Source organism: Armigeres subalbatus, chromosome 1 (assembly GCF_024139115.2).
Source record: "Armigeres subalbatus isolate Guangzhou_Male chromosome 1, GZ_Asu_2, whole genome shotgun sequence".
Classification (NCBI taxonomy): Eukaryota; Metazoa; Arthropoda; class Insecta; order Diptera; family Culicidae; genus Armigeres; species Armigeres subalbatus.
This window is the reverse complement of record NC_085139.1, coordinates 124,124,237-124,151,429: the sequence shown is the minus strand read 5'-3', so window position 1 is coordinate 124,151,429 and position 27,193 is coordinate 124,124,237. Positions and strand designations below refer to the sequence as shown.

Genomic DNA, 27,193 nt, shown 5'->3' with positions numbered 1-27,193 from the left:
AACTCGCCGAGCGATTTAGGAATTCAAATTTATAACACGAATGAACAATAATTGTTATTGTTGCTCCGGCGAGCGATTGCGTCGAATTTGCTTAAGAAAACGAAAAAAAAACCAATAAATATGCAAATTAGTTAATCCTCTTTTACTGCCACTATCAAAAATCCATTAACCGACCTGTTTCGAACTCAATTTCCTTTTCGAGTAATCACACGATGATTGGAAACAAAGTAGGCGCACACCAAATGATCGGCTTCGCAGTTCACTGTCTGTCAACAGAGCGATAATGACAACAACAGACATTGCAGTAGCATCGAGGCGCAAGCATTGTCGAAAAAACAAATTGAAAACTCGAGAATCTGGAGCAGGAGTGAAAAAAAAACGGGTAGGCGTCGTTGGACTCCCCTCTGGCTGTGTTGCTCGACATCGGGAAAGGACTTGTTTTGCTCATGTCGGTAAATTTATTAGAAAGCGATTAGTGAAATGAAATCCCCTTCGACGCGCCTCTGGTCTGGCTGATTTGTTTTCCTACCAGCCAGCCGATGCAGTTGTGTCCTGATCCGGTGCGATAAATAATGATAATAATGAACAAAATAAATTAGGAATCGCCGAATGGGAGAATACAAAAGGTCGGCTCCAGCTGGGAAATCCTATAACAGTGCGAGCAGAGCGGAAACGCGTTGTTTTCGTTTCATTGATGGGACGAATAATGGATTCAAGGTATGAGCCCTATTTGACATGTTTCTTCGCGTGCCCATTCAGGTGTTCACAAAAGATGATTAACGCGATTTCCATTGGAGCGTGTAAGCGAAAAACAAATAAGCTGCCTTTTTTCATCCTCATTTTGCTGACGACCCTTCGATTTCTGATACAATTTACTTCGTAAGTAGGAACATTTGCCAGTATTCAGACTTAAAATAATCAAACTTATAACGGACTAAAGAAGAGTCACCGATTCGTCATTTCAAGACCGAATGATTAACTCAAATGGCAAAATTATTCTCAAGTTTAGCAAACAAAAGCACCCAATTAGTTGCGCCAGATTTTTCGCCCTCTCCAACTCGATTGAATTAACTATACTAAACTACTTTTAAGTCCAAGGTTAAAGTCGTTCTCATTCGTCACCGGTCACCATAGTCCACATTAGTGGATTGTCACACGACCAAATTTCCGGAATAGAACTGAAACTTAACGACGTTGTCGTCGCCGTCGTCGCATCCATCGCCGGTACGCGGTGCTTGTATAGGCAATTAAGATTAGCATGCGGGAGCCCATTTTGCAAAATGATACACATTTTTGTATTTTTTTATTTGTTTCAACAAAAAATGTCCAAAGAACAATGCCAAATGACATTGATATTCGTTTTTTGCTCAATTTAAGTATAAATTGTAATGGCAACGCTGACAACTGTCATTTTGAGCAAGTCTTTTCATCTGGCTGCTCGGTTATTGTATTTGTTTACATCTAAGTGTTTGCAAAAAAAACAGATAAATTACAAACAGATCAGACACCCAGGCAGACTATACGAATGCGATCCAAATGGATCGAGCTGCCGGCTGGGCTGCCTGGTGTGAATTATGCAATAGGAGCAGCACCGAATGCGATCACCTGTGGCGCGTTTGGGTCCTTTGTTCGTCAAAAAATTAGCAATTTAATTAAACCGCTGGCCCTGTCCGCTACCTGCGATGAATCAAATAAATTTGAAATATAAAAACAAAACATAGAAGCGTTGCAGCAGCTGGTTTGCGTGACAGCACATATTAGCGTGGTGGTAGGCCGGTCCCGGTATAGTGTAGCAGGCGCTTTTCACATGCGCCTCTTCGTTCGTTCATCGGTTCGCGCCAGGGTTGTGGCATCGCTTGGTTTATGTTGACTTTTAAGGGAAATGTGACCATTATTGAGAACCACGAAGCAAAAGACGGAACTTTCCACCACGCATTTTTAGTGACAGCTGCGACAGTTTTTGAGGCGTGGGACCCCTGGTTCGAGCGCTTTTCTAACAGCATTCAAACGATCCATGAAACGGGTGATAACCTTGAAGCATTGCTGTTGTTGTCGCTCGTTTCTGTTTTGTTTTTATTATTTTTGTTTTGAACATTTGGCGAGAAGAAAAGAGAATCGTATACGAAAACTCCGGTGGAAGGTGAAAAACGACGCAAATTAATGCGAGGTAGGTTCAGTGAGTCAGCACATTGTGGTGAAGCGGAGGATAGCAGAAGTGCGTGTGGATACAACGACGCTGGAACGATTGGTCAAGCTTTGCTTATCAAGCCGATCAGGAGTTTTTGATGAGGTTTTAGGAGATGACATTGAAATGATTATTATTTTATTGGTTTCAAATGTCTCGAAATTTGAAGCGTTATAATTACATGCTTTTATGCTATAATCATGGCTACAATGCATAATCAGTAATAAAATGATAGCTGCCGCTAAGAAATGGATCATTCGTCCAAATTGAGCAAATACTCGAGAAGAATAACCTTTTTTTAGAAGAATAATTTTTAATGAAATGTAAATTAGGCAAGCAGTTGTTAAATATCTTGGCTGTGCATATGTACAGCACATGTTTCGAAATGGACAAATTGGTATGAAATTTGCGAAAAAGAATCCACGTGTCTTGGAGGGACTCGAACCCTCAACCTCCTACTCTCTAGATAGGCGTGATAACCCCTACACAACCACCGCGGTTAGCTCTTTTTTGCAAATTGAATATCTTTCGGATGCTTGATTTGGATTCTTTTTTGCATATTTCATATAAATTTGTCCATTTTGAAACATGTGCTGTACATATGTACAGCCAAGATATTTAACAAACTCGCATTCTGATTTAGTGCTTCCGTAATGGAACGTACACACGGTCAAGCAGTTTGACCAACATTGACTCCACCTCCCGTTTATTCAAACATCCAGTTTTACCAACAGCGGCACGAACAATCAATTTATTCGACCAACAATATCACACACGAACGACCGAAGCAACAACTTGAGCACCAACCATCAAAAAATATATGAGGGTTTGTGCAACTTGACTACAAATGCTCAAATATGTTCGGCGAACCTTGACTCCACCTCCGACAACTCAAACCAAAATCAAACCGTTTTAATTTTTTCCAACCGAGCCGCCAACTGTCAAATGGTTGTTCGAACAACTTCACACACGTTCCAACAAAGCAGCAACCGAAGCGTTTTCTTGGGGGTGGAATCAATGTTCGTCAAACTGCTTGACTGGTGTGTACGTTGCTTAACAACCGGACTTGTATCTTTTCAACTTGCGCTGCGAAAATTTTCCGGACTCGCATTTTTCATCTAGCGCTACGGAACAGTTCCGAACTCGCATTCTCATTTGGCGCTTCGGTAACAACCGAACGCATCTTTTCCTCTTGCGCTACGGGGGGAAGGGTCATTTGGCAGAAACCCATTCATCCGAAAGCCATTTGGCCGAATACCACTAGGCTGAAAGTTGTTTGGCCGAAAAGGTCATTAGGCCGAAAGTCATTTGGCCGAATGGGTCATTTGGCCGAAAGGGTCGTTTGGTCGAAAGAGTCGTTTGGCCGAAAGGGTCGTTTGGTCGAAAGAGTCGTTTGGTTGAAAGGGTCGTTTGACCGAAAAGGTTATTGGGCCGAAAAGATCATTTGGCCGAAAGGGTCATTAAGCCGAAAGCGTCATTTGGCCGAGAGGGTCATTTTGCCTAAGGGATAATTTGGCCGAAAAGATCATTTGGCCGGACGGGTCATTTGGCCGAATAGGACATTTGGCCCAAAAGGGTCATTTGGCCGAATAGGACATTTGGCCGAATAGTTCATTTGAAAAGTGAGAAATTAGGAATGAGAAGAGAGACGTCTCACTTTTCACTCCTCATTTTTCTCTTCTCACTGTAAAAAGTGAGAAGCGCCAAATGAGTAGTGAGGCATCTCACTACCCACTTCGCACTACTCACTTTTCCCAGTGAGAAGTGGGAAATGAGGAGTGAAAAGTGAGACGTCTCACTTCTCATACCGCATTTCTCATTTCGCGCTGTAAAAAGTGAGTAGTGAGATGTCTCACTACTCACTTTACCCAAGTAAGAAATAAGGAGAGAGAAGTGCGACGTCTCACTCCTCACTCCTCATGTATCATTTCTCGCTGTCAAAAGTGAGAAGTGATAAATGAGGAGTTAGAAGTGAGACGTCTCAAAAGTATTTCCAAAAAAATGAAAAAAAATAGAATCCTCCAAAAATCAGAGAAGGAATAACAAAAAATATCGGAAGGTTTTTTAAAGGAATTCTTTAAGGAATTTCTTCAGATTTTTTTCGGAAATTTTTTCAGTAATACCTTCGGAAATTGTTTTAAGAATTCCTTAGGAAACTCCTTAAGTTCTTCTGGTATTTCTTTAGGAATGCCTTTAGAAATTCCTTAAGGAGTTTCTTCTGAAATTGATAAAGGAATATCTTTGGAATATATTTCAAGAATTCTGCTACTTTCTAAAAAAAACTCTTCGGGAACTTTAAGAAGAAATTCTTAGAATATCTGCGAAATTTCCCTTAGGAATTTCTTCAGATCTCTAAGAATTCTTTCGAAAATTCTTATAGGAATTCCTTCGGTCATTCCTCCAAATTAGTTTTAACAAATCTTCCAGACATTACTTCGGAATTTCTTTTGCCCATTCTTTCGAGAATCTCTTAGAAAATGCTTCAGAAATTCTTTGAGGAATGTTTCGGAAATTCCATTTGGAAATACTTTTGGGAATTCTTTCGAAGAATCCTTTTGAATTTCCGTAAGAAACTTCTACGAAAACTCCTTTGGGATTCAATAATTTTCCGAAAGAATTCTTTCAACAAAATTTCAGGAATAATTTTTGCAGGATTTTTTTAAAAGAATATTACCGTTTTGATTTAAATTCCGAAAATGACTCATATTACGAATACTTGTTTGTTTGTTTGTCAATTGTTTTACTGAAGGAATTTCTGGAGAATTTTGTAAAGGCCTTTCGGAAGGTTCTACGGAAGAATCACTGGAGAAATATTTTGAACTAGGGTAAAGGATGTATTTTGGACCACCCTTACGGGGGCTCTTATTTTGGACCACCAAGAGGAATTTGCACTTAGTGGTCCAAAATAAGAGCCGTCGAACTGGTGGTCCAAAATACCTCTCTTACCCTATTAGGGGATTTTGTGAATTATTCTGGGAGGAGTTTTTGAAAGAATTTTAGTTGGATTTTCTGGAGCAATGTCGGAAGAAATTCTTGCAGGAGTTTCCAAATGTATTTCAGGAGGACTTTTGGAATGTATTCTTGAGTGAATTTACGAAAACCAACCTGAATAGATTTTTGTTAAATACTTTCATGGTGAATTTCTGAAGGAATTTGAGAACTATTAAAGGAATCTACGAAATGCAAATCCAATGGAATTTTCAAACAAATACATTTATACAAATAAATTCATACAGGAGTTCATTCGGAAATTACTTCAGATACTTTCGCAAGAATTCCGTCAGAGACATCTGAATGAATTCCTTCGGAAATTCTTGCAAAAACCCGGACAGTAGTAAAACAAAATTCTCTTTTGAATATGGGATTGAGATTGAGAAAAAATATAAATCCAAAAATATCGGGATTGCAGTCGATCCATCATCATTCTTCTTCGGATATTCTCAAGAATTCCCTGCAAATTTGCTCCAGGAGTTGCCAGGTCATGTTTCATGAAATTATTCAAAAGTTCGATCGGAATATAATCCAGATATTTTTTTGTAAAAAGATAACCCAGAAATTAATTCGATTAGTCATCCAGAAGATCTTTCATGCATACCTTCAACAATTCTTTCAGGAATCCCATTGTAAAAGTAATCCATCGGAAATTCCTTCAGTGATTCATGTCTAAATTCCTCAAGGAATTCCTTCAATAATCCTTAGCAAATAAATAAAAAAAATCTTTCGCAAAATTCTTTTAGAAAATCCTCCGGAATTTCTTTAAGAAACTCCTTTAGTAATAAGGTCAGAAATTCTTTCAGGTATTCAATTCCCTCGGCTCCGGTAATTCCACCGGAAATAATTTCACGAACTACCCAACAAATTCCTAAAGGAATTTTCAAAGGAGCTCGAATTTCTTGATTTTTTTTGTAGATTACTCCCAGAATTCCTTCGGAATTTCCTCCAGGGATTCTTTCGGCAAATTTTCAGGAAATTACTTCAGAGATAGATACAGAATTTTTTTTGGATAGCATCAAGATATTCCTTCGAAAATTCAAAGATGGATTTCTAGGAATTCCTTCAGATTTTCCCTGAGGTATTCCTTCAATAATTCCTTTGGGAAAATCTTTGAATACAATCCTTTAAGATCACTTGCTTCGTTAGAATTCCTTCGAAATTTTCTCAACGATTTTTTTAAAGAATTTCTTCGGAAACTCCTTTGGAAATTTGGTCGGAATTCCTACGGAAAACCCTTCGGAGATTCCATTAGGAGAAACATTCTATGGATAACTGGCAAAGCTTTACCGATCTTGCATCCATGTCAGCTTCTTGAGACCCGGCCTATTACTGTACGTGCGAAGATTCGTTAGGTAGTATGTAAAGTGTGCTTGATTCGTAGATCTGCTTCACCGTAGAGCCCTTGTTAAGCAACACCTCAATTACATCCAGATAGACTTGCTTGACCAGTTGTTATCGGCGGGTAACATTGTGTGCATTAAAATCATAATCTAGGGAATTCAAGAAAATAAATGTTAAGTTAACTAATGCTCCGACGGTCAGTTTAAAAAGCACGCATGGGCAGCCGATGAAAGTGCCAGGCGCACCAGGTTGAGCAGCAAAATTGGGTTGCTGAGTGGGCGAGAGATCAGCTGATCAAAAACGGAATGGGAAAAGAGATCTTGGCGTTGGGATTCAAGGCGGGAAGGGACTTGCAGTTGAAGAGTAGAGGGGTAGTAGAGTTTTGACAGCTAAACTGGTAACAACGGTGAACAAACGCCAATAAAACGGTGAATAGAAGCCAAGTGACCATAGTGTACAACGTGTGCGAATTTTAAGCCACAGGCTGTTCGAGAGCCTGAAGTTTCGACCAAGACCGTTTATTTGGATTTCCCGGACGTTACGAGTCAGCCTAAGCTAGAGGCGAAAGAGTGAGATACCAATTTTGTCCCAACGTGCTGCGAGAACTCGTCCAACCCTTGTAGAAGCGGTAGCAATCTAAGAAGCCTAATAGAAGCGACCACCGGAGACATTCGCCGCCCTCTCCGTTGCCGTCACCGTCATCCGATATTCGCCGCCACCGTTCCTCGTCTAAACGCCATTTTTCAAACCGATTACACGACAGCTTAGGAGCCGACTCCCCGCCATCTACAAAGCCAACTACTCGCCATCTTGGAAGCCTACTTCTCGGCGATCGTTGGCTACTTCATCATCGGAGTGAGCCCCATTTCCGATATCCGCCCATCCTTCATCGAAGCTAAAAGTCGCAACCTCCACCCCACCGGTGTGGGCGAGCCAGCCCGCCGACGAAGGTACACGACCTATCCAACCGTTTCTACTACCACCACCACCGCTTTTGTATTAGGATCCCGAAATCAGAAAACTCTCCCTCGTCGCACGCCCTGAGACCCAAAACCAAAAGAGGTCTTCCGCTCCCCCGTTGGCTCTGGGCCAGTTTCCTGGAGTTTGCTGCCGGTTTTCTTTTGAAACCGAGTTCCGTGGTTCCGGGGTCAAAAATAGGTCTTAGAGTTTCTTTCGGTTGTCCCAGCCTACGACATCGAACGTTATCCAGCGCTCGTATTATGTATGCAATGGCTCTTAACAAGCGGTTAAATTATGAAATTTGACTGAAATCTACCAGTTTGTAGCTTGATGAAGACTTCACGATGCACAAGACAAGTGCGTAACTCTTCTAATGTTTTCGGCAGTTCTTGTGTACTCTTTTTTGGCCATTTTGCTTCAGGACGTCGCAGAAATTCGGGACCTAGGATCTATCTAGAGGCGAAACTAAGTCAGGGGCACTTTCTCCACTTGGTCGCTTCGTCGGCGACGTTTTGTTCTAAAAGAACTCAACGCCAGTATTTCGTATTCAGTCCTACAGGGCCGATTGGATACCAGCCATTATTTTCTTCGAATCGATCCACAGTGCTTAGCAAACGATAGAAAGCAAATGGGATTTGGTAATGATTTTCAGCATTTCTGCCCTCCTGATAACTCGGGCGTGCATAAAAAATTGGGACTTCATGCCAACCAAGACTTCAGACCAAGTTTCGTTTGTCGGACCTGGCAAGACTGTCTTCACCACTTCCTTTTTGCTGGTTTCTATCTGTATCGTGATTAGGAGAAGGGTCCCCGATCCGTCAAACTGCCGGAGAGACATCCAGTTCCTTATTGTAAATCTTCCATTTTGCAACTGCAACTGCAAAGTGCAACTGCGAAGGCTTTTTCTTCGCTATCGAAGCTATCGAAGTCATCGTCACAATACTTTGACGCTATGGCTCAAACCACCCGGGGAAAGATAACTTTGTGTCTCTCGACAGTCAGGTTTTTGGTGAACTGGGCTTGGGTGGGCTGGCTGCGATATTGGACGTTGCAGAAACTTCTGGGCGTACCTCTTGCTGGACATGATACTGGTGGAACATTTGTTTCAAATCGCCACGAAAGCCTATAAGAACAGTCAGCAATTGGGTGAAGAGGTCGTGGCTTTGCAGGAGCATGGCGTTTAGCGAAATCCCAGATTCTTACCAGGATCTGCTGAACATAATTCCTCTGAATTCCTCTACAATTTGTTGCTGAACAATTTCTTGAATTTCGCTTTTCAAAGCACTCTGGTCATTTCTCAGCGGAGATTCCAATGAATGTGACACGGACAAATTTTACCCGCAAATTTGAAGGATTCCGTCGTGGAAACTCGAACGAATTTTTCGTGAAAATGTGATTATTTTTGCATAACAATTCGATGATTTTTCTATGATTTTTTTGAAATTCAACGGAAGTTCCGTTCCTATTGAAATTTAAAGGAATCACTCGTGGAAGCACAAAAAACTGAAAAAAATAATACTTCAAACATTCTAAGGAATAAGCCTGAAGTCTGATTAACAACGAAGAAGAATCATGTTCAAATATACGAAATCAGGTCACAACACATGACTGACCACTGCCTGAATCACCGTCGAAAACAAATCGTAAATCAATTGTCCGGAAGCCGCAAATCCCGATCTTATCTGCTTCGAACACCACTTTATCGCCCTAACAAATCAAACCACAAATCCCGCGTGAAATGCATCCAATCTAGCGGGCGAATCAGCCACATGACCAGTAGAACAGGTAATTGGCCCTTCCCTTGCGCGCCAGGAGAACAATCACCAGCGGAGCCGAAGCGTGTGCCCACCTCCAGCTAATTAATACATTAGGCGCATTAATTGAAGCCGATTAGAAACCAGCAGCGCAGCGTCGTCGCAATCTGCGACGCTGCTGACGGTTGTTGGTGTCCAATAAAATTCGGTTCATATCGAAACGCTACGCAACGCCACGCAACGCAATGCTCAGCGATGCGTGGTCCCTGCTGGTCGGTGGTGGCTAGAACTAGACCGACTAATTAGGCTGTAATTTATGTTAATTTCTTTGCAGGGTCGGTGGTTTCTCCGGTTGCAGCTCAGGGTTGGCTTTTCGGGCGATGCAACGACAATCGGTTTGCTGCTCAGGAAGTGGGCTGTAAATTCTACAATTTCACGCGGAAAAATGCATTCTGTGGGTTTGGCAGTAAATTGGGGGCCTATAAAATGGGTTACGCGAGAAAACAAGTTGTGCAATTAATGCTTCGGTGGAAATTTCGGTCAACAGCAGTTCTTTTTGGGGGGCGATCAATAAACTCGTTATATATCTTTTCTTTTTTCAATTTGCATATTCTTTGGGCTATAAAATGGTTCTTGGGCAACACCTGTGTGTTGACTTTATCAGTTTTTTTTTGTTTAGGAAACCTACATCTTCATTTTTGCCATTTTACTATTCACGAGGACACGCACTAATGGCTTCAGTATGCTTTTTGAAGTCATTATGAACCGCAACGTCCGAAAATTTCCTGTGTCGAAACCGACCATCGAAACTGGACTTGCAGCAGTATCCTTCGGCCGAATTCAACCGCGTGACGAGAATCCATTAATAAATCCACTCCTCCGTTTTCGGTTTAAGTCCAAAAAAGTCCACCGAAAAACCAGTAATCGCAAACAGCCGTGAGTCTTCGCAAGGCGGCCATAATTTATGGGACCGCGATGGATCCGATACGCGCGACGGATGATCGTGCAAGCAGGCGAAAAAAAATTGGAAATCGATTCGACTTGGTGGCATCACAATCGAGAAATAAAGCAGAAGCAACAGCGAAAGTAAGAATTGTGAAAAAAGATATAAATTTCATAAAAACTACCTTCAAAACCAGTTTTGCCCCCGAATAATGAAACCGGCTTTCGGAGGAGATGCGTCCGTCCAATTCTGGTTCTGCAGTAGCTGCGACGACGACGACGACGACGACAACGACTACGGCGGCGGCCGGTCCGGTTGATCGGGTGGTGTATTGTTTGTAACCTTTAAAATTCAGCAGCGCGCGAATAAAACGCCAAGTACAAAAGAGTTGAAGACACACCAACTCTATTATAGGGCGGACGGGGGAAAGGCGCAACACAGGGGAAAGAAGAAGAGCTCACACGCGGTGGGGTATGTCAGTGTGTGCATTGCATTGTTCCCACCGATTCCGATCGCGATGAAAAGACACGCTTGGAAAAGATTGCATAATAGGGTCTCGGAGGAAAGCGCGGCTCAAGACGGAAGGTAAGGGAAGCAAAAGCAGGCCCTCGTATTATCGGGAATTAAAAGAAGCGCAGTAAGCGCTGACAAAAAAAAAACAAGAAAGGTGAACCCCGTTCCGTAGCTTTCTTTGTGTATTCTGACAGTATTGCTCAATACCTACAGTGTTTGTGAGAATGCGTTTTTGTGATTTCAGAACAGCCGAATTAGGATGCATTGAAAAGAATTTGAAAGGTGAAATTTTTTTTTATAAAAGGATCTGTAATTCAGCTTAAACTGATTAAAGAAGGGGGTGAATCTTGAGCATTTAATAGGCAGTATCTTTCTTTTGAAAATGATAATCATTGTTCAGTGATATTATTGGATTGTTTAACTTATCTTTAAGCAAAAGATCAAACCAACATTGAAATTCCGCAATAAATGTTTAGAACTTTGGTGCGCATTTTCCTAGAAGCCCTTTCACAGGGCAATCCTTCCGATTCGCCCGGAAAATTCCTATTACTAATTTTTCATACTGACAGTCACGGTGAAATGAAATGAGTCACGGTCAGTTGAGTAGTATGACGAAGAACGGAACAGGGGTGCACCTTCAACCTACAATCCAGTCAAGCGCAAGGTCTGAAAAGGATTCAAAAACAAACCAATGACTCCTTATCGTCGTAATACTCTCAAACACACGGCGAAATATTAGACGCGGTGACTATCTCCTAATGAACTCCTGAACCTTCCATTCCCAGGGCCTTCCCTCCAACCCGAAGAATAAGTTCCTGTAGTTTCTCATCCCTTCTTTTTTCATCATTCCGACCATCGAAGACATCCACTTGGGCGGACTTAAGGCTCAGGCTCGAATCCTTCTCCTACTTCTAACACAGCTAACAGCAGTATATCCTTCCCTTCGCCCGACCTTACTCCCACCGTATCTCCCTCTGAGATGACTACCCTGGAGTAAGGAATGACTCACCTTTCTACTGGGGCTTATGCGTATTCTCCAGCGGAGCAGCAATGGTTCCTGGAACTATTTTTCCAACCTAGAACTGCCCATCCACCATAGGGCCTCCAGGAGGTCAACCGCTAGGGAGAAATAAAAGGATCAGGAAGATCAGGACCAACTTTCGTCAATCGGAGGCGATCGTGGTCATCGACATTATCTAGGTTTTCCAAGTCGTAGGAGTACTTCTCTGCGGTAGGAATTTCAACCATCTTGCCTGGGTTGGTTGGGTTAAGACCGGATCTCAGCGGCGTTGCTCTCCCCGAAGTCTTCGAGGACAAAGACTTGGCTGTTTTCAAAGATAGTTCGCTACTTTCATCAAATGGCGCTCCGTTTGCCGTTCACAGTGGCGCTATGACGATGCTAACTTCAAGAACTATCAACAATTGACCTTTCCCGTCAAGAATAGTATCTCATTGTTGTCACAGACGATTCAACTTTCCCAAAGATTGCGCGAATACAATTTTTTGACGGGAAAGGTCAATTGCTGCGCACGTCGTTGGAAACTAGCGTCCCGGCCTATTTCCCCAAATTATCTTGGACTCTGCTAACGCCACAGTTCCACAAACCAGCTGCCTACCCGGGCACGGGACTGGCCGATAATGGTCTAAGGAGACTCAAAGACTTGTTACAACGGTTAAGTCCAATTCGGTTAAGTCAAGCCCGGCTTGATCAAAAGCTACACAAGTTGTTTGCCGGTCTTCGTAAAGGTCCTTTCTTTTCTTAAAATCGCAAATTGTTCTACCCTGAAATGACTTCGCACAACAAATTCTGAGCTCTAGGCAACATTACATGACGTTGAATAGCGGAATTTGTACTTCTCTTTCATTTCAAGTGTTCAAAATGGATCGGTTGTATCGTTTCTCTCGTAAGAAACACCTTTTTTTTATTTTCGTACGGCCTATTTACAACTGAGTTGTCCTGTCTGGTAAGAATAGCATTTCAGTTTTGAGTCATTTAATCATTCTAGTCCCTACAAATAATGCAGCTTGACTGGCTTTGCCTGTGAGTTTTTTTCCAACGTTAAATAAACAGATCCCGCGGTTTTACGGTTTTTTTTGTTCACCTCAATCGGTTTAGTTTACTTTAGCTGGTTTCAATAACTTTTTGTTGATTTAATGTTTTCGCTAAGCTTAAATCTAACCCATCAGAGCCTTCAGCTCATCGTAGAATACGAGCACAAGAGCACCACGCAGGACGTTGGAGAAAGCGCCCTTGAAGAAGGCCGACGATCCTTCCTGCTTGGAGATCTTGACCCAGCAGTCGAGGGTGTTATTGTACATGATATCGGCCTTGGCACGGCCGCACTGCATCATTATACGTCTTCTGACGGTATCAAATGAATAGGAGATGACACCAGAGGCCGTGGTTACAACGTGAGCGATGGCCCACGATACGAAGATCGAGGTGTTCTTCGGGTCTGGCAACATTCCCTTGGCAGTATCGAAGCAACAGAAGTAGGCAACACGATAGATGATAATACTCTGGACCGACACGTTGAAGCCACGGTACAGACCGACCACACCGTCGGACTTGGGGGCCGTACACTAATTACGTAAGCATTTTTTCTGGTTTTTCCAGCACACCCCCCCCCCCCCATGTAAGATTTTTCCCATACAAATATGTTTTAAATTTATATGGAGCGTAAGAAAACGGTCTTCTCCAGACAATCGGTCAGACTCACGCTCGGCTCCGACACGGCCGACATCAGCGCTCGATCGGGTACGGGCGAAGTCAAGTGGGTAGACGAAGTGGCGAAGTGGCACCAGCGACATCACCGGATCCGAGGTTACCCAAGAAGTAGCGCCAGAACTGTGTGTTCTTGTCGACGCCACCTAAGAAGACCTGTTTGTACACATCCTTGAAGGCGAAGTTCAGCGCCTGGGTTGGAATGTACCGGATCACGTTGGCGATCACGAAAGCTCCGAAGCCCTGTTCTTTGGGGATGCGAACAAAGCAATCGATGATACCTTTGATACTGCTGGTTGACGGCGATGTGCTTGGAGGCACCTGCACCTGGAGCAGCAGTCTTGGACACGGCAGCGGAGATACCTTCGGCCAGGAAATCCTTGGCGAAGCCTAGAGGATCAGCCTTCTTTCCAGACATTTTTCTGCGGGGATACACCCCCACTGAAAGCATGCGAGTTTGATCAAAACGAGCGCACAAAGGCAGTGGAGCTTCCGAACCGTACGGAGGGCACTTCTGCTCTGGCTGGCAGTAACGGAAAATCCCCAGGTTGAACACTTCTTAAATGCCATTAACCATACCTGGGACCATTAACATTTTCCGAATAATTAGGAGGAACTTAGAAGGACCAGGTTTCCTCCAGCTTCAGGTCGATTCCCCTAACATCGTGTGTGTTTGTGTAAAGTGGTCGAAAGGCTTGTCAACTTTTGGCAACGGGAGGATGAAAGGCTTAAATTCTAGCAGTATGCGTTCCGGAACTAGCTCGTATTTTGAAAACCTGGGGGATGTGCTCCAAAGTGCCTTCGACAAAGAAACATGCGAACCTCGTCTTCATGGACATCTCAAAGGCGATTAACGTCACCAGGACTTTCGTTGTACTTAGACAGTTAGCAGAGTGGGATTTCTCTGCAAACATTCTGGTTTTTCCCTTGGCAACTCCAGATCCAGCACATACCGGGAGAAGATCGGGGCTCCACAAGAATCTGTTTTGACGGTGACTCTATTCCTCAGAGCCGTCCAGAGCTAAGGCCTTGCCTTAGCGAACGATCGATCGGATTATGGTAAATAAGCTCATCATGTTCCTCGGAATCTCTATTGAAAGGGAACTGACTTTCCTCCCTCACTTCAGGGCTGTCAAAGACGGGTGTGGACCTGTTGATCTGCAGGCCCTGACACTACCACATAGCCCACTCTAGATCCATACCAATGGGTCGAAAATACTGGATGACATTGCTCATAAATCATGGTCAACTTTGTTTTAGCATGGGGGGAATGGTCTTGCTTGACTACCCTATTCAAATGTTGAGTATTTCATGAAAACTGCATTATTACATGGCGAAGTTTATTTTTCAGAATAAAGTGATGTATGGACGAAACTTCCGCAACACTCGAAGGAAATGAAAGGAAAAATTGAATTGGGCACATATTGAAAATTTATACTACCCCCAGAAGCACCTAAAATTATTTTTCTGGTTTTCAGGCATTTTTTCAGCTAAATCTAATAAAAAGTCATAGAATAAGCCATTTAAACATCCTAGTATCAATGACAAAGTGGTAGATAATAGTCTAAAGAAGCTATCAACGATTAATTCTTTTATTATGTGGAGTTAAATTGATGCATTGAGACGACATTTCTACGAAAAAGTCTAAAAAATCACAAATCTCGTTTGATGCACCTCCAAATCTTCATGGATTTGGCTGAAAATTGGTCAGGAGAATCCATTTAAGATACTCATTGAAATAGAGGGGTGGCACTTTGAATCTGGAATACTTTTGAAAATGGTGAACAGGTCTAGTGTAGATCCAGAATCTACTTAATTAGGATCCGATCCAAATAGAAGGGTTTGGCGGTATCGGATAGATCAAATCTTAATAAACAGTCAAGTACTATATGGGACCCTATCATCAGTTTTCAGCTTCCGAACTTCTCCTCTCTACACCCGCCGAGGTTGGCTGGGCTGTAGTACGCGTCTTAAATTTTCGCCACCGTGGAAGACGACTACCGATCTACTGATCGTAAGTGGATACCAGGACCAAGCTTTTGCCACATCTGTGCCTATTCGGGGCCTCAAAATTGGATAAAAAAAACAGTTACGTAAACAGCAACAAGTCAAGACAAGACAAGACTGGGGAAAAAGATCAACAAATCATCTGGACTTCGAACCAGACATATACGACTCTCTCCTGAATTCGGTTTAGAGCTTCGTGTGCATATGTCCCATATTTCCAATTCAAGCATTTCAAACATTTCGAGTTTTTTTGGTGTGGGCGACAGTGGCGGGCAAAAAAAAATTCTCTTGAGGATAATCGGAACAGCTTATCAGCCCGTTTTTGCTTTTCTTTTCTTTTAACAAGCTTTTAAATTAGGGGGTAGGGCCGTTCGGCCGAAAGCTATTTAGCCGAAAGTTATTCGGCCGAATATATCATATGGCAGAACAAATCGTTTATTCAAAACTCAATTTGCAGAAAGTCATTTCGCCGAAGTGGACATACGCCCAAAAATGTCGTTTGACCGAACTGGTCATTTGGTCGAAAACGTTATTTGACCGAACTAGTAATGGTCATTTGACCGAACAGCAGATACGACCGAAATTGTCTTTTGACTGAAAAATATTGAATGTTAGTAGTGTGAATCAATTAGGGGGAATGACGGCTTTGGCAAGTTTTGTTATATTATTGGCAGGGGTTATTTTTATGACTGATTATGCTCATTGCGAGAAGTTGGAAATGAGAAGTGAAGAAAAATTAGAGTTGACTAACTCTCATTCCTCATTTTTTCTTCTCTTTGTGAAAAGTGAGATGTGAGGAGTGAGAAGTAAGAAATGGTTTATTACACCTCATTTCTCATTTGTTTCTCACTACTCATTTTCTCTTCTTCCTTTCACTTCTCACCGTGAAAGTTAGAAATGAGAAGTGAGGAGTAATATGGAAAAATTGATATGTGAGAAATGAAACGTCTCACACATTCACTATTGTTCGACTAAACGTTCAATTCGGCCAAATGGAATACTGCTCTATTTTCTGTATTTTCGGTCAAAAACATGTTCGGCCAAACAAATTTATTGGCCTTTAGATTTCATGTCAATTTCGCCGAACTACATTTTCTACCAAACCATTTTAGACTAAACGTTCAATTCGACCAAATGGAATTCTGCTATAAGTCCTTTGGCCTAACGTCTTAGTCGGTCGATAGGCTTCTCGAGTAACACACGTCTTGTGAAACAGTTTTTTATATTCATTTTGACTATCGGACAAACGACTGTTACCCCACTTTAGGCTACCTGGACACAACAATGCAGGCATAAGTCCTTCATCGCAGGTGAATCTGGTATCCTCGAATCTCTTCAGGTTGTCACCCACTAACCAGATATTCATTACATGCCACAAGAACTACGTTCTCTACCATACCCAACAAAAATTCAGTCATCTTTCTACAATACCTATTTAAATCTACTCAAGTTCAATCAGATAAGCAAGGATTCCTACCAAAAAGGCAATCTGAATCAGTATTTGTCTTGAGACTTTCCATTTCAGTCGTTAAAATATTTTTTGACGTAAACTACGTCTAAGGGGAAGACTCGGATACAGGGTGACGAATGAAAATTTCCAAATTCGAGACCGTCACGAAATCATGTAAGATTTTGAACTTGAATAGCGCCTTTATCTTCCGATGGATTTTTGAGATTTATATATCAATCGACTCGGAAATTCTCTACCAATTTGTCAATTATATTGAAACTTTGGGTTATGAACGTTAAAATAGGGTATCGGATCATTTTGCCAGCACCCTCTTTTCTTGCCCGCAAGAGTACCGTTTCGGCCGTCGCCGTTCAGTGCGGTTGGCTTTTGGACTCTGCTTTTTGTGCGGTGTTTTGCACAAAAAGTAGAACAATGGAGCCGGACCAGTGACCGCGGTCGAAACAAAGGTAACAAAAATGTGTAATGTAGTGCATGGTGTGTAAAAAGTGATGCAGATAGGGGCATGTTAGTGCAGGCATGAGACGATCAATTCTTATCAATGCCAATGCCCTTGCTAGTAATGCAATCATCGCAATGTAATTGCACAAACATGTTTATATTAAAAAATGACTTTGGAAAAATGTTGAACTTTTTTTTTTGCAAACTGAAAACTAATAAGGCCGTTACCCATATTTATTAAAAATTATGGTCTACGCAAGGTCAAGGTCTACTGGTCTCCGCAAAGTCAAGAGGGAGGGGGTAATCTTCTTCTTCTTCTTCTACTAAATCGAGCGGCGTGAAAATTTGAATGCAGAGGTTTTCAAGATGGTTCGAGACCCCTCTCGTCTTTGAAACCTGGCTCCTATACAAATGAAACATCAATTTCATCATAACTCGAGATCAAGCAAATGGAACCAAATCTGGCGTGTGGAGATTTTGGAAGGGAAGATATGTTTCTGTGGTGGTTTGCAACGCCTCCCCCTTCTGGAAAGGGGAGCTCCCATACAAATGAACCAAAATTTTCTGCATAACACGAGAACTAACCAGAGAATAAATCAATTTTAGGCGAAACAAAGTTCGTTGGGTCTTAAGTTATTTTTATAATACATGGGTGCAATCATGCGGTACTTATTGTACACGACAAAAGCTTCGGAACGCATACGTTCTTGAAACGGGCTATATGAGTTACAATAGCTATCACCTTCTTGCTCCCTGAATCAAAAGTCTTGCAATGATAATATTAAAATGGTTGCACGAATATTTTATCCATAGTGACACTCAGTGTTGGTAGAATCAGACTCAAATCTGAATCATCGAGGTTCCATGCACGAGCTAACTCGCCTGCGATTCTGTAGGGGGAGCATCGCGCTTGAGTTTCACGGCCAGAATCGCATCGCTTCCCTCACTCACCGAAAAATGATTTCGTTCTAAAAAGCGTCAAAACGCAATCGAGGCATATGTTTTGTTTATATATGCAATTATTGGCCATTGTTTTAGACGAAAAACAGATAATTCAATGCATTCAACAATGAAGAACACGTAAATATCATGCAATGATGCAAATTGCGATTCGAATCATGAGCAAATCTCTGGGCCATGATTCTGATGGGATTTTACTCACGCATGGTTTGAATCGCCGATGAGATTTGAGATTTTGAGATTTTACCAACACTGGTGACACTGCCAGATAGTGGGAGTTAGATTGTAATAACACACACACCCTCTTTTCCCGTCCTCAACGTTTACTACTCGCGCGCATCACAACCAAATTAATTGGGTTTTGGTACATGATAGACATTTTATGATTTCTAGTGATGCACGAAAAACAAGATATGCCTATGATTGGAATGTTTCTGAATAATAAATGTTGCAAACGGAAAAGAGGATGCTCCCCTAGGGCTTCTTCTATTGAAATATTTCATCAAATGCTTCAAAACCCAAATGTAGGCAATTCGGATCCAAGAAAGGCATCATCACCACTGAGGAATAAATTTGGGTTTTCATAGTAAATTTTTTAAACAATTGTCGTATCCAACAATTTTCATATCTTAAGATACGCTAGTTTTGTTCGAACCCAGTGACATAAGTAATCAAATAAATTTTCTAAAAATATTCATGCATGATGGCACTACAATCCTCAATGAACAAAACTGCCTTACGTAGTTTACGTTGGGCGGTTGTGTCTTGTACATAACCCTTCTGATTTTTTTTTAGATTACAAACCTTGTTCATCCAAATCAATGCAATACAACTCCAAATCATTAGATGGAAGAATTTTGATCCTAAACGGCTTCAAACTTGACCTAGACATAAACTACGTATGGTATAATGGGAAGGATCTGATCGCAGCAAGCCATGCGTGCGGATGGTCGCTTTTGAATTTGGTGTCACGTTTTTGTTCGTTCCCACAAGGAATAGATTCGGCTGATGTTCATATTTTGCACATGTATACTGGAAGAAAAAAGTTTAGGTGATTTGAAGTTTGAAATTTACGCGTTTGGTGACCTTCAAAAAAGTGTATTTCTTATTTCAGTGCGTGAAATCGTATGCGGGGAAGTCTTTGGTGATATATGTGTGGCTGTGTGATAATAACAGAAATACATGGATAAATAAGGAATTGCTCAGAATGGGGAAGGCCCGTTTGGCCGAAAGTTATTTCTAGACCAGCATTTGGAAAGGGCATAACAGCCAACATTTATTCCGTTTGATTCTTCGTTTACATATGGGAAGATCCATAAAGTACCTCACGCAAAAATCAACGATATTCGACCTCTCTTTCCCCCTTCGTCCCGCTTTTTGTATTAAACCTCTAACATTTGTGTATGACTCGTGACGCTCCTCGGGATCTCGTAAGCGTGACGTACTTTGTGGATGGCCCTTAAATAGCTATATATGTGGACAAAAAATCAGAAGAATTACTTTTTGGCTGTTACGCCCTTTTTAAATGCTGGTCTAGATTTGGCCATTAGGCCGAAAGTCATTTGGCTGAAAGGATCATATAGCCGAATAGGTCACTTGGCCGAATATGGCATTAGGCCTAATAGGTTATTTAGCCGAATAGGCCATTTGGCATAAAAGGTCATTTGGTCGAATAGGTAATTTGGCCTAACAGATTATTTTCCCGAACAAGCCGTTCAGCCGAATGTATCATTTGACGTCTCCCATCTCACTTATTACTGTGAATAGTGAGAAATAAGAGTTACAAGTGATCAGTGAGAAGAGAGGCGTCTTCCTTCTCATTTTGCTTTCATCACTTTAAGCAGTTAGAACTGATAAGTTAGAAATGACGGGTGAGAAGTGAAAAGTTAGAAATTACCTATTCGGCCGGATGATCCGTTTTGCCAAATGATTTTCGGTCAGATGGCTTTCGGTCTAATGGTTTGTTCAACCTAGTGGCATTCGGCCAAATGGCTTTCGACCCTTCCCCGCTTAGAATAGCTCTAGAAGAGTGAAGTGAATTTTTCATAAACACTAGAAGTGATCTTCGCTGTCTCAGATCGTTTATCCGGAATTGGATCAATTTAGTGAGATTGTTTCAATATGTTTTTATATGATTTCAAAACAAAATACGCGCTGGATTTGAAAATCCGGAGGTTTGTTTATGGATTTATTATCCAATTGATAATGGTGGCGCAAACCGACGAAGGTTATTGCAAGTGAAAGTGACCTCGGACTGGACTGGCTTTCTTCCATGATACCACTTCCAGACAGTGGGGATTAGATTGAAGAAACACACATACACACAAACAGCTTCAAACTTAGGCTACTGACCGGCTACTATGCAGGCTTTTTTTTTATTTGGAAATCGATAGTTACCATTTACGTGGTTACGTTTGTGCGAAATTGAGGCAGCGTGCAGACCACAGCGTTTTTGCATTGGAGTTTTTTTACTGATTTGATGTTACAACAACATAAACTATATGAGGATTGGCTTCTTTTGTAAAAGTTATCATATTCGCAACCATTTTTTTTTCTCTCTTTTCTTACCAATGAATTAGCCATGGAGATAAATGTTCTTCTCATAATTGCCCATCATTTAAGTTACATGTCCAGTCCAGCCCATCGAAGTTATCGTACTTTCATGGTTGATCAGTTGGCCGCTGTGCCCAGCTAATCAAAATAAAGCTTTACAAAAAAATTACGACTGGATGATTTGGTGTTTTATTGTGTGGCTTTCTCAGTCTAATTTAGTCAAAACGATTAGTTCTGTTTTGCCAGACGTTTCGGCCTTTTTCAATACTGAGATTGAAACAGAAAAGCGATATTGATTATTTGTTAGGTTTCAGCCACAAAACATCACTTTTGTTGCGATCTTGAAGGAACATTTTCTAGATGAAATACGAATTTTCCAATCAATTTCAATATCTCAGTTGTTGAATTAAAAATTTGAATAAATTTTAGCTGCAAAGTGATTTCATCCTCTAATAACAAACCACTATGCCGATCTTACTCGATGATCACCGGTCAGCCATCGCATTCGGTTTCGATCGCATAAAATTAGTTTGATTCGTTCAAAGCCCCCTCATGAACCATCCCATTCGGTCGATGCGAAGGTCATTAGTAGAACCCAGAAGTCCAACAGCACGAGCAACAGAAGCAACGCAGAGCCCTTCAGCGCTAACTAAACTCTCTTAATGAAGTTAAAGCTCTTTTTAATGAGCTTTTTTGTTCGTATCGCATTGTCAAGAAAATAACACAGCAGGACCGAACGCAAATCACAACTTCTCATTCCGAGCACTTCTTCTTTCGGTTATTTCTGAGTCGGCAACAAAAGTGTCATGCAAAAGTCATAACTCATATAAAAAAGTTTGCACCATCTCCGAGCAGTATATGCAGGGCTCCGGTGCTGATGCAGCTCATTCTTGGTCGGGATGCATTTCGTCTGATCCTTCTCCGTAGCTCCGCACGCTGCACCGTCGGACTTCATGTACCGACTAGGTGTCGGTACCTGCTACAACGGCAAACGATATCACTGCCATATATTAGATTATAGTTCATAATCTTTAACGGACAAACAGCGTTGCGTACTTTGGCACAAGATGCCACTGCTCTGTCTCTCTACCTCGATCAAGACCTCACCGGAGGATGACGGGAGGGCGACGATGGCGGGAATGTCATCGTAAAAAACGATAATCTTTTTTATGGGACTATGGCGCAACAGAAACAGGCGCACACGACGGGAAAGAACTCTAAAAAATTATGTGGGATGAAATGAGAGAGTCACTCCCCGTCCCTTATGGAAGCGGAAACTTGACTCGTAAAAAGTGTCTTGGAAGTTTTCCATTTTTTTTCGCACTGTTGAGAAATGCACATACTTACTCACCAAGTTGGGCGGCGATCCCGTCTCCCGTCAGCTCCAGCAGCGTCGGTGCATAATGGAAGCCGGGAAGGGGGTGCCAAAAGGTTAAAGTAACTGACATTGTCGCTATGATTGCAATGATTACGGCGCGGTACCATGGGACGGGATGATGGTCCAACGGCAGGCGGCAGTCACAATATGGAAATTGCAAAACTTTTTCAGACCGACCGGTGCGAAACTAATCTGCATATGGAAAGTGATTTTAGTGCTTGTTCTAGCCTCCCCAGGAGGCAACTGGATGATGGTGGAAGGGAGGGTTGACCTGGCTGCCTGGTAGTTGCAGATGTGCAACGATCACAGGCGAAGTAATTGAAAGAAGCGTGTGTTTCCGAGTGGAAGTTGTTGGAAGAAAGTTTGGAAAAGCGGATTTTTGATTTCTGAGACTTGATAAGTACTAGCTAAGCTAGCTAGACGGGTGATTGCTGTCAGTTACGTTAGTTTTCTAACTTTTATTGAAATTAATTCCGTGGAAGAGGCAACAAATGAACAAACTGAGCATAGGTTATGATGTGATACACATTGATTTGTTTAAATGATAATCGCTGAATACAATGCAAAGATGATTTCCAGGCTACCGAAAAAAAAGTTTAGTTTTCACACGGATCGTACGTCGAATAGGAAGTTTGATTGAATGGTTATTGAAGTACTGTACGATGTATACAGATTCCCATTTGGCCATTTCGTCGGCTTAATTCTGCATACCACTCGTAGCTGGAATCATTCCATATGCATTTTTCAACACCTTTTTGCTCAACTTCATGAAATCACGCATTAAAAACCATTCGACAATAAGAAAAGCCTTGACACCCCTGACTCCATGCTCAACCCACCCAGCTGCAACTTGACTTCAAAGTGCATCAAAGTCGCATTAAATCAGCAAACACACGTGACACATTCCGCGTCCCGCTCGAAGGTTCATCCGTAAAAGGCGAAGACCGGTTTCATCTAGTTCCACCCACACATTCGTGCACCTAAACACATACTTACATACCACGAGTACGGTGCAGTTGCACTTACCGCATCAAACCTTCAGGCCGCAGCGAAGACCACCCTGTTCCTCCCGGTAGTGTGCGCCGGTGATGGCACGTTGGGTGGCTGGCCCGAGGAAGGACAGCACCAGAATGAGATTAATTTAAAATTCAATTGAAGAGAATTGCAGCTTGCGCGAGCGGTGCAACACAGGCAGACAGACGCGACGCGCGGCGACCTCGGAAGAGGCTATGTAAAACACCGTCACCGACCGCGACTCGCTAGACGATGACGATCGTGATGATGATGGCGATGATGACGGATGTGCAGCATAAAATCAAGGCCAGAAACCGATGGATGATGGTTGGTACCTCCCCCATGCCACCGGTCGCGTCGGTTTATGCAGTGCATGCAGTGGAAATGCTAAATGCATCGCAGGCGCTGTCAGTGAGTCAGTGAGTCGACCGAACGAAGCGGGTGAGCGTTCAAGTGCTTCAGAATTCTGTTCAGCAAGCCTACAGCAGCTAGACAACCTTCTAACGAGCCAAAGAGCAAAGCCCTGCCGGTAGCAGACATGTTGCGTTGGCGTTCCGTGCAGTGTAGATCATTAGGCAAACAGACATTAGGTGTATGGATGTTTGACACAATTTGTTAAATAAATTCAACATCGATTCATGCCCATTGTAATTCCCCGTTTGCAAAAAAACTAGATAAGATCTAAAAATGATTAACCATACCCATTGCCATTTATGCAATAAAAGTGAACCAGCCCGTTTGCCATTGCGACACCCTACGGGGAGAGTGTCAATCAGACGGAGGAAATCAATAACGCTGTCATCGGCGGCGCGGCAGTGTGACGGTAGCCGACCGACGTCGTCGGGGCTGCAAATCGAACAAATCAAACATTGTCGCCGAAGGCGCGGACCCCAAACAACCAGCAATCAGCTACAGGAGCCCCCAAACCGGGCAGGAAGGAATTTGGCGCCCAGTTCCGATGACAACCACGACGACGACGCGGTGGAAATTGCTCCGGTCTGGTGGCACACAGACGGAGAGTAAACTTTTTATTCCTGCCGGTGGAGTGTTCATCCACGGTGAAGAGCTTGTTTTGAACGATATTGGACTCCGAGTGCCGGGCGGCGAAATGGGGATTGGCCAATCAAGATTTGTCGTAAATATAGCGAGGAGGAAAATTTTATATTTGATAAAGCGTCGTCGTGGTATAGCAGCGCACATTGAACAAATAGATGATTGTTTGGAGGGAAACCGGTCGGTTTATGGGTTTCAATCATAGGTGGAACGAATCGGATAGTTGAGAATATTTGGATGCTGCTATTCTGAAGGTTGAGGTTTTCTTTTACTGTCTTCAATCTCGCCAGCGCTTGAGAGATTTGAAAAATCGAAGGAATCTCTTGCAATGGATGGAATTCGAAGGGATTGCCATCTGAATTTCGGAAGAAATTCTATTTGAAGTTCGAAAGAATTTCACATTCGAAATTTGAAGGAATTACCGTTTGGAAATTCGAAGAAATGTTCTTTTGGAAATTTAGAAAAGTTTTTTTTTCGGAAATTTGAAGGAATTTCCTTCGACCTTTTCCAGCGCTCCCTAATGGTCTCACCTACGAGAGAAAACTCTTTGGAAGTTTGAAGGATTTTCTCTTTGGAAATTTGAAGGAATTTCCTTCAACCTTTTCCAGCGCTCCCTAATGGTCCCACCTATGGACCTAAACGCCATCTTGGCCAGACCAATCCCGTACTCATCACAATGCTCTTTTTGGGCGCTCTTGATAACTCCCAAATGGACTCCCAAAGCGCTCTTTTCCCCATCGATCAGCGCACATCTGAGACATAATCGCCCCTACCTGCCTCTTTTTTAACTCCGTCGCTTACACGGTCAATTTGGTATGGCCAATTTATGTCTTCAGAGAGGGGATTCTTCTAGAGATCCCCTTTGATGTTCTCCAGATTAGCGAAGATCTCCCAGTCGAAAAGTCCGACTACGAGTATGCATTCCCATCAGCGTAGTTAATGTTTACCTCCCCTGCGGAGCAATCCCCGGCTTCAAGCAAAAGGTGAGTAGTATATCATGAGCGATGGCCTCTCCTCCCTTCTACTAGTGGGAGACATGAACGCCCATCATCCGACGGCCTTGTTCAAGACTTCCGAGAAGGCCGATCTCATTCCCCTTAATGATGGTACCCGTGCTGGTAACTGGGAATCATTCGATGGCAACATTTGACACGCGTTAGAAGAAGGAACCCGCTGAAGCTCTCTAACTTCTCCAAGGTTGGAAGAAGAGCTCTCCGTGTGTTGGTCGAATGACACACGTCGAGCCGTCAAAGCCTGTAGGAAGGCTCTCCGAGCGCTTCCCTTCAAGACACCCGAATAAGGCAAGTGCATTAGAGAACTACAAGCAGAAACACTACGAATGTCGTACGATCATCCAAGACGCTTAAAGAAAGCAGTAGGAGGCCTTCTTGACTCCATTAATCCGGCCCAATTCACCGCCGAACTATGGAGGAAACTCAATGCGTCAAGTGGCAAGCGTAAACCTTCTGCCTCCCGCAGAAATAGTACTACTCGATCTGATAAATCAAGCCTGGACCAGTCAAACGCTTCCCGACGAGCGGCGCCTCAGCCACGTCACTCCGATCACTCAAAAGAGTATCTCTTTCCGCAAAACTGCTGATTACCGGCCTATCTCGCTAGCCTCCTGTGTATTAAAGGTCGTCAAGAGGTTGGTAAACCGTAGGCTGCGCGAAAAGCTTGAGGCTGACGGAAGATTTGGTTTCCAAAAACACACTTTTCACCCGGGGTATGGGTCCAGTTCGAACTTCGCCGGATTAGGAGAAGACGTTCAGCCGCCCTTGGACCCCAATAGAGCTGAAGCAGACGAGTGGACTGAGTTGTCACTGGTAACACTTTAGTTTTTGTTCACAACTTTCTCTCTCGCCGGTCCATCCGGGTCCTCATCGGCAACTCCATCTCCAGGGCATACCAGAAGGAAACAGTAGTCCCGCATGGGTCTGTTTTTGCAGTGATCCTGTTTCTGGTTGCTAAGGCCATCTACACCCCTGAGTTGCACACTTGTCATAGAAGAGCTTCTGTGATTTGTGTACGACCAAATATAGTCGTACTAGGGTTGCTGTAGCAAAATCTGCCAGAATTGGGCCACTTGAGTATTCTTCTGCTTGTGGTCATCGGAGACATTCCGGCGCGAACGCGTATCTGAACACAAGCAGTGGTTAGTGCCTCGTCGGTCAGCTTCAGCATGTCGGCCGAAAAAAGTGTCCGCGGGCATGTGTACATCGATGTATGGGTAGCTGATCCCAAACCGGAGACTCACCAAGTTCCTCAAAGTCTTCGTGGACTGAGAACTGTCCTTCGTCTATCATTTTCAAGCTGTCAAAACCAGCTGCAAATCGAGGATTAACCTTGTTAAACCTTATCTAGATCTCATAGGACAAACAACAAGGTCATTCGGTATCGTACCGGCCAAGTGCTGATTGACTGCTTTACGGACTGAAGCTGACTTTTGTGGAACGTCGGAAGCTTATCAGCATACTCTCGCCAGTCTTCAACCAGTACCTCCGCATAGCTTCCGGACTTCTTCACTCCACACCCGCTGAGCCTGCCTACACCGAAGCAGGTGTACTCCCATTACGGCCATTTGCCAAAAATACGATTCCTCCACATCCGGAAACCTCAGGATCCCTCTTCTTGTTCAAGGGGATTGTATCTTGCACACGATGGCCAGCGTCAGCCTCCCCCTGGTGGCTAGGGTTCGCTGGAACGAAGCGAGGAGTTGGCACTCTTTTACAGCCAACATAAACCACTCCATTGCGAGGCGCTTTAAAAGAGGAGACAACACGGAAGCTCTACGAAGATCGGTCGCCGAGCTGCTGAACAGCGAGTTTAGGAACCACGAACACCGTCACACTGACGGTTCCTTTTCGAGACCAGAGGTGGGCTTAGACTTTACTGGGAACAACC

The 27,193-nt window shown here is 42.9% G+C and overlaps 1 protein-coding gene and 1 pseudogene across 4 annotated transcripts in view; both read right to left on the bottom strand.

The window, feature by feature from the left end:
- The window catches only part of LOC134205089 (headcase protein), a 288,226-nt gene that overhangs the window by 237,626 nt on the left and 23,407 nt on the right, over positions 1–27,193 (bottom strand). The gene's annotated exons all lie outside the window — the stretch shown is intronic.
- LOC134205091 (ADP,ATP carrier protein 1-like) lies at positions 12,445–13,833 on the bottom strand (annotated as a pseudogene).